At 37.6% G+C, this 6932-nt stretch overlaps 1 long non-coding RNA gene across 1 annotated transcript; it reads left to right on the plus strand.

Moving 5' to 3' along the window:
* Positions 1 to 4012: 4012 nt before the first annotated feature.
* On the plus strand, positions 4013 to 5838 carry LOC149657528 (uncharacterized). The gene is made up of 2 exons (XR_016369990.1): positions 4013 to 5274; positions 5354 to 5838. It is a non-coding gene; the product is annotated as an uncharacterized LOC149657528 (long non-coding RNA).
* Positions 5839 to 6932: the final 1094 nt, after the last annotated feature.

Genomic DNA, 6932 nt, shown 5'->3' on the forward strand with positions numbered 1-6932 from the left:
AGTTTTATATACCATAAACATACACATATGAAGAGCTAAGTTAAGAACTCTTAAGTACTGGTTTGGACAATGAAATTCGTATCCTCCATAATAAAATGTACGAAATTTACATCCCTCCTCATTACGAGGATGGCAACTACCTAACTGACAAATATTTGTGGTTCCATACATTTTGTTCGGTGTCAGGTGTACGGTAAATTCGTGGATACTATCCCCAGTGAATTCTTCCAATTTGAATTGATGAACCTTGTTATTTATGATACATGGAAACTGTCTAACAAACATGTCAATTAATGACCCTGGGGGTAATTGCACTGTAGAAGTTAGTAATCTGTACATTGCCAAGTGTTTCAATCCAAAATTTATATTAGGGCCATTAACGTATTGCCATATATAACCTTTACCATCGGCTACATTATAGACTTCATTCGGTGTGGGGTTTATTAGTAAATACCCCGTTTCGGGATCTGTAGTCCTTTCGGATTTTCCGTAATCTTTATCCCATCCGATAGCACCAAATTTTTCAATTCGTCTTAAGTTGTTTCGTCTAACGACGGCTTCTAAAGTAATGGGTGAATTCATTCTACAATACTCACTACAGCAGATAGGTTAGGAAGGGGTGTCCGGTGTATTGTCAGTTTCGGAGAACGCTTTTGATTCGTCCCTGATGGTGTAAAAATTAACCAAATACTCTAACCAAAAACTGTTAGTTATAAGAGAGCAAAATATATTTTCTATACGTATATTTCGAGTTATCTTTGACGTCAACCAACCTTGTTTTCGCTTTATAAAAGCAACTGTTTGTTATAAGATATAAAAATATATTTCCAATTATCTTTGACGTCAACCAACTTTGTTTTCGCTTTATAAAAGCAACTGTTTATTATAAGATATAAAAATATATTTCCAATTATCTTTGACGTCAACCAACTTTGTTTTCGCTTTATAAAAGCAACTGTTTATTATAAGATATAAAAATATATATCCAATTATCTTTGACGTCAACCAACTTTGTTTTCGCTTTATAAAAGCAACTGTTTATTATAAGAGATAAAAATATATCCTTTACAAAAGTAACCTTGGTTCGCTTGTTAAGGACTCTCGCTAAGGGGATTCGAACTCGTGATACATAGAACAACGAGTTTAAAGGCAGATACGTTAACGAGCGAGCCAATGTTACTTGAGGGTGTATTCGGTTGATGACTATAGTACCGTGGATTTATTAATATAATATGATTCTTTCCCCCGTGACGAAAAGTATATCTGCTGGATAATCAAGTTCGCTACAAACCATAAGTTACTGTATTCAGATCTAAAAACTATCAAATTCTCCCCGCCATAATAATAGTCATGTCTTTATCGAATATACCTTCTCTGTATACCTTGGCTAAAGAAGCGTCGCGCGAAACTTTTAATATACTATACGAGTATGAACTCGCTTCTCGGCATGATCTTTATTCGGGTTGTTTACCAACTAATATCGCTACTGAACTTGAAGAAACACTCGCTACCGCCGGTCAGTGCCTCGATTCAAACATTTTAAACTATCTTTCGGCGCAAGATGTTTTCGACACTCGAGTTAAAGCGCATTATAAACTTTCATTTCTTCAGTACAATTATGTTATGACGCACCCCTCGGAATTACCTCACAATATTCCCGATTGGCGTCACGGTAATCATGTTGTAAAAGACTATTTTAAATTAGAAAATGTTTTTGCGTGCCCCAACAAAAACACACATTGCTTAAGGTGTCACGAAAACGATTCAAAACGTATATTAAAACTTTGTTCCACGTGTTATTACGATATCGATATGAATATTGAGAAAGACTTTGATCAAGTGACACGTGTAAAATATCATTCAATTATAGATAGAAACGATATTTACGACAATATCGTTCTGGATAAGGGTAACAATTGGTGTAACAATTGCTACACTACCCCCTAATTCACTATTTTTCCGGAAACCATTTGTAAAGAAACATTTAAAAATATTTACCACGCCGTTGAACGTCCCCTAATATTCGATGAAACAGACGTCGAATTCAAAATCTTAAAATACCCCCGCTTGTAATATTACTTTTAATGTATAAATTTAAACTTTACCCCCCCAGTTCCCGTGTAATTTAAAAATCCTTGTAAAATATTGTTTAATTTCTGTTACTTTTGTATTATATTTCCTATATCACGTAATACGTGGGGTACATGTGTATTTTCACAAAGTTTCTGTAAGACTCAATATCATATTGATCATAATAACACGTGAAACAAATTTTTTTATTTAGTTTATTATTAGTGTATTTAGTTTATTATTATTAGTTTATTTATATATTGTGCATTTATAACATTAAAGTAAAACGAAATAAATTTCCTTACCTACATCCCCAATATCACTCCAAAATTATTACGATATTTTTCGTTTGAATCAACTAACCATTCCACGAACATCTGTCACGACAAAACGGAAACAGTAGGTGTACCATTCTTGAACGCTTTTCTCCCAATGTTAGTTCAATATAAACCAACTAGTTTTTTCTACCTTTGGCTGCATAGTGATAATTTATCTTGGTTTAGTGTAGTTTTAGAGTGTTCTATTGTGTTTTATTATAGATTTATTGTACCTTAGTGTATTTTATTTACTTTTAGTGTATTTTATTGTGGTTTTTTTATTTAAATCAGCAATTATACAGATCATAAACAAATAACATTGAAATTACTTGAATATCAAGTATAGATTAACTTAGTTTTGAAAAAGTCAATATCGTTTATGATACAATTAAAAAGAAATGGCTCGTCAATTGGTTGGTTAGAACCAAAATCATTTCTATAATTTTCCAAAACTTTTTCATAATCAATTTTTTTCAAGGCTTTAATGAGGTTTTTTTGCACTCTTTCATTCCAATCACTTTCCTCTTATTCACATTGTACATCGTGAGCAATCTGGTTTTGACAGGCCTCGTTTTGACAATATTTGGTTATTTCCAATAATATTTCAGTCAGATTCTTAAGAACAGCTTCTCTCATGGATTCCACGGCTCTAGTTTACTCTACCAACTCATTGTCAAGCAGTCCTCTAATTTTTTTTAAGTGTTCCCAAGAAGTATGATTAAGGGAAATTCCCTCGCCAGTAGCGTACATGACGTTATATTTTTCACATTTTCCTCTACTGTATTTTCTAATGTCCAATATACGTTTCTTTCCACGGGTAAAACATTCCAATTTCAAATTTGAAGTAGTAGGATATAACCAAACGGAAAAACGCGGCGAATTACCCTTGAAGAACGTATCAATCTCGTTGGTATACTCAAAGATATTACACCATAGGTCCTTTTGCAAACATAACTCTACACCCGTATCAGTCCTTTTCCAGTAAACCTCCGGGGATAAGACGTTACCGATCCAAACCTCTACTTTATCCGCTACACTATGAACTTGACACATCTTCATTTAACAATGATAAAACTATGCCGCAGCCCCTTACGCGACACAACAACTCTTTGAATGACGTCACAGATACAATTGTAGAAGATTTAAGCCTTGGCAATGTACGTTTAAAGCTTCCATTCGTCTCTTATCAATGACGTCACAGATACAGTTGTAGATTTTCCCGCCAATGACGTCACAGATACAGTTGTAGATTTTCCCGCCAATGACGTCACAGATACAGTTGTAGATTTTCCCGCCAATGACGTCACAGATACAGTTGTAGATTTTCCCGCCAATGACGTCACAGATACAGTTGTAGACAGGACTGCCAGATACCCGCGCAATGTTTTCCCGCCAGGGGGCGCGCGGGGGCCCGCGAGTTTTCCCGCGAGGGGGCGCGAGGGGGCGCGCAAGTTTTCCCGCCAGGGGGCGCGCAAGTTTTCCCGCGAGGGGGCGCGCGCGAGTTTCCCAAGGGGGCGTGGCGAGAGGGCATTGACACTGTGACCTTGACATTCTACACCTACACTCTACACCTACATTCTACACCTACGTAGGTACGAAGTGTAGCCCTATACTACTATCAGTGACACCCCGCGAGGGGGTGTGATAAGACGCCGGAGTTTCGGAGTGTTTCAACGGCGGATTAGAAATCAAGAATATGGCCCATTCCAAATGCCCGGCAGAGCTTATCGGTGTTCAAGTTCGGTGTTTATCTTTTGAAATAGAGGTAATGGAGGGAAAAGGCTGAAATTTTATTATCTGTAACCATAATGGGAAGGCAGTTCTAGTCAGGGGTGTTATCCATGCTAATTTTAATTCAATGGACATCCCCCGAATATGTCCCCTGGTAATTGAAGAGTGGTTTAACCGCAGGTTGTCGTCAGCGACATCATGTATTTCATATGATAAGACGCTGGGGCTTCGGTAATTCTAGTATATATGCTTAAGTATTCAGGCGATCATATTCTCCGCGTGAGTAACCAATTTTCAGAGAGAAGTAACCATAGAGACCGTGAAAAGCACCTAATTACGATGTTATTAATAGGCAAAGTATAGAGATTTCGATGACCACGGTTATATATTTAGGACCATATACATATATATAAGATGGAGATTGGGTGGTAAGTTTTTAAGAGGTGGTTCAAACAAACCACGGTATATAAGGTTTTGACGATGAGTGAATAAAGTATTCAGACGATCATATTCTCCGCGTGAGTAACCACTTTTCAGAGATAATCTCTAGGCTGCCCGAAATTAACGCGAGAACCACTCGAACTACTCGAAACAGAATTTAAACTATGTAAATTCCATAAAAAAAAACACTCCGTGTTGGTCCATTAAAGCTTTTAAATTAAATTTGTGGCTTAAAAATTAAAGTTTTTGTGTATAAATAATGAATATTCAATCCAAACTGATAACCGATCTTTCAATTTTAAGATAAAAAGCTTACAAATTTAATACAAGTGTTTTTCCATATTTCTAGAAAGCTCTCCATATAGTACTTCAGTTATTTATGGTTTGAGAGGATTTTTATTCTATATAAAATTGTTGGAATAGATAGAAAATATCATTCTCTCATCAACACATTCTCATCGCAACTATGGATTCTACGACGTCTATCCCAACCATTTGCAGTCTGCTGTATACAGCCACCCTAGGATTGATAACCCCGGAGCTAGAACTAACATTCAGAGTTTTTTCTATAATAATTCGCAAATACCATCAGCGATGGCATAACGGTATCTTCCCTGACGAGGGGACCCGTCAAATCAGGGTGAATCTCCCCTATCATGCGAACCTGGAGAACGTTCGGACTAACGGACTAAAAGGAAGTCAAAAATTCATATCGGTAAGATTTTCTTTATTATTACTAGCCTCGTAAGGTACTTTAAAATTGCATTTGAGTTTATATGTAAATATACCTTTAGGTCAAAAAATCGACATCCCAGTCGAGGGTGAAGTAGAAGTGGTAGACATCCTGAGCTCTCTGGGGATCGAAGTCAATACCTCCATGCAGGGTTTTCCAATTCCACGCTCCACTCAGTTGTCTATCCCAACGGCGATACCAATCACCCACCAGGAACCTATTCCGACAACGTCACCGACTCTGGACCACGCACAACTACAGACGTGTAACAACAACCCTCAAACGTTTTCCACGGTCGCCCTACCAGAAACACCCCCATCAAACCTCAATCTAAAAAGGTCTAAAGCGACGAGCAAGGTCGGACCCAAAAAGAGGGGTAGGAAAACTAAACCGGTCATCGAGACGGATGCTTTAAAAGATTTAATCACCGTAGAGCAGATCTGTCAGGAGATCATGGACGACCCCGAGGTGGATTAAAAAAAATAATAAAATAAAAAACTGTTACGAAAAAAAATAATTTGCAATAAACCAACAATTAAAATTGGACGTGTGTTTTCATCTCTTGATTCACCCTTCAGATTCTATCTCTCGAGTATCTTCGGAGTTTCAAGTTACTGATGAGCGCTGGGTGGTATATAAACCCGCCCAGAGTTTTGTATTTCATTATGAACTATAACCTAGTTAACTAAAACCAAACGATGATAATGGAGTAGAAGCCAATGATACAGATTAGTGTCTATGTGGAATAGACGGCAGACCAGTGGATGGTGGTGTAGAAGCCAGTGTAAGTGCGGACTGGTGTCAATGTGGGATTGACAAAGAACAGAAGATGATGGTGTTGGAAGCCAGAAAAGTACCAGACTGGTGTTCATGTGGGATGGACAAAGATCAGAAGATGGTGGTGTTAGAACTCAAGTAGAGGAGCCATTTCCGTGACTGCGAAAGCAGTTCGGAAATGGCGAACACGTTTGCTCCGATACGCAAACTGCGAACGCGGTCACGTGGGTGTAACAACGGACAGACAGACACACACACAGACAGACAGACAGACAGATACGGCCGTTACAGAACCTCTCCTGGACTACGTCACACGGAGAGGTAAAAACAAAGTTTAAGTATTGTTTTTAATAGTTTTAAGTACCTGCTCTAATTTACGTTGTTTACCCTAAAACTGTGGAACTTAAGACTTTTTTGCTTGGGTTAAGTAATAAAGAAAGTCATTCTAGGACTTGTGTCGTTTTACTGCGGATATAGTGACTTAAGATAATCAAAATGGTAGGGCAATTAGCTAGCTTGATTGTCATTATAACTTTTGGGTGTCCAACTAATTTAGTTGCGAAGTACAGATTAAACCTAATTAAACAAAATAAGCAATTAAAGATAATTAAACACAAGTTGGGAAACCAAAATGAACCTCTCCGAGCCGAGACGAATTTACTTTCTAAACACAGGTCCACCAGCCAATGAGAAAAACCGGAAATACATAGTTCAAATTGGCGAAATATTGCCAAGCTCTTTAGCAAAGGCTTTTCCTATGTATCCTCAATAATTCTAATGAGGACCTAAATTGTATCACTGAAGGGTGTATTTAACTTTCGGCTCACTCTGAACCGTTAACACCTCCTATAAGAGGAAGCGAA

The sequence above is a fragment of the Phalangium opilio genome, unplaced genomic scaffold (genome assembly GCF_054372755.1).
Source record: "Phalangium opilio isolate 3A_F unplaced genomic scaffold, DU_Popi_V2 ptg000077l_1, whole genome shotgun sequence".
In the NCBI taxonomy this organism is placed as follows: domain Eukaryota; kingdom Metazoa; phylum Arthropoda; class Arachnida; order Opiliones; family Phalangiidae; genus Phalangium; species Phalangium opilio.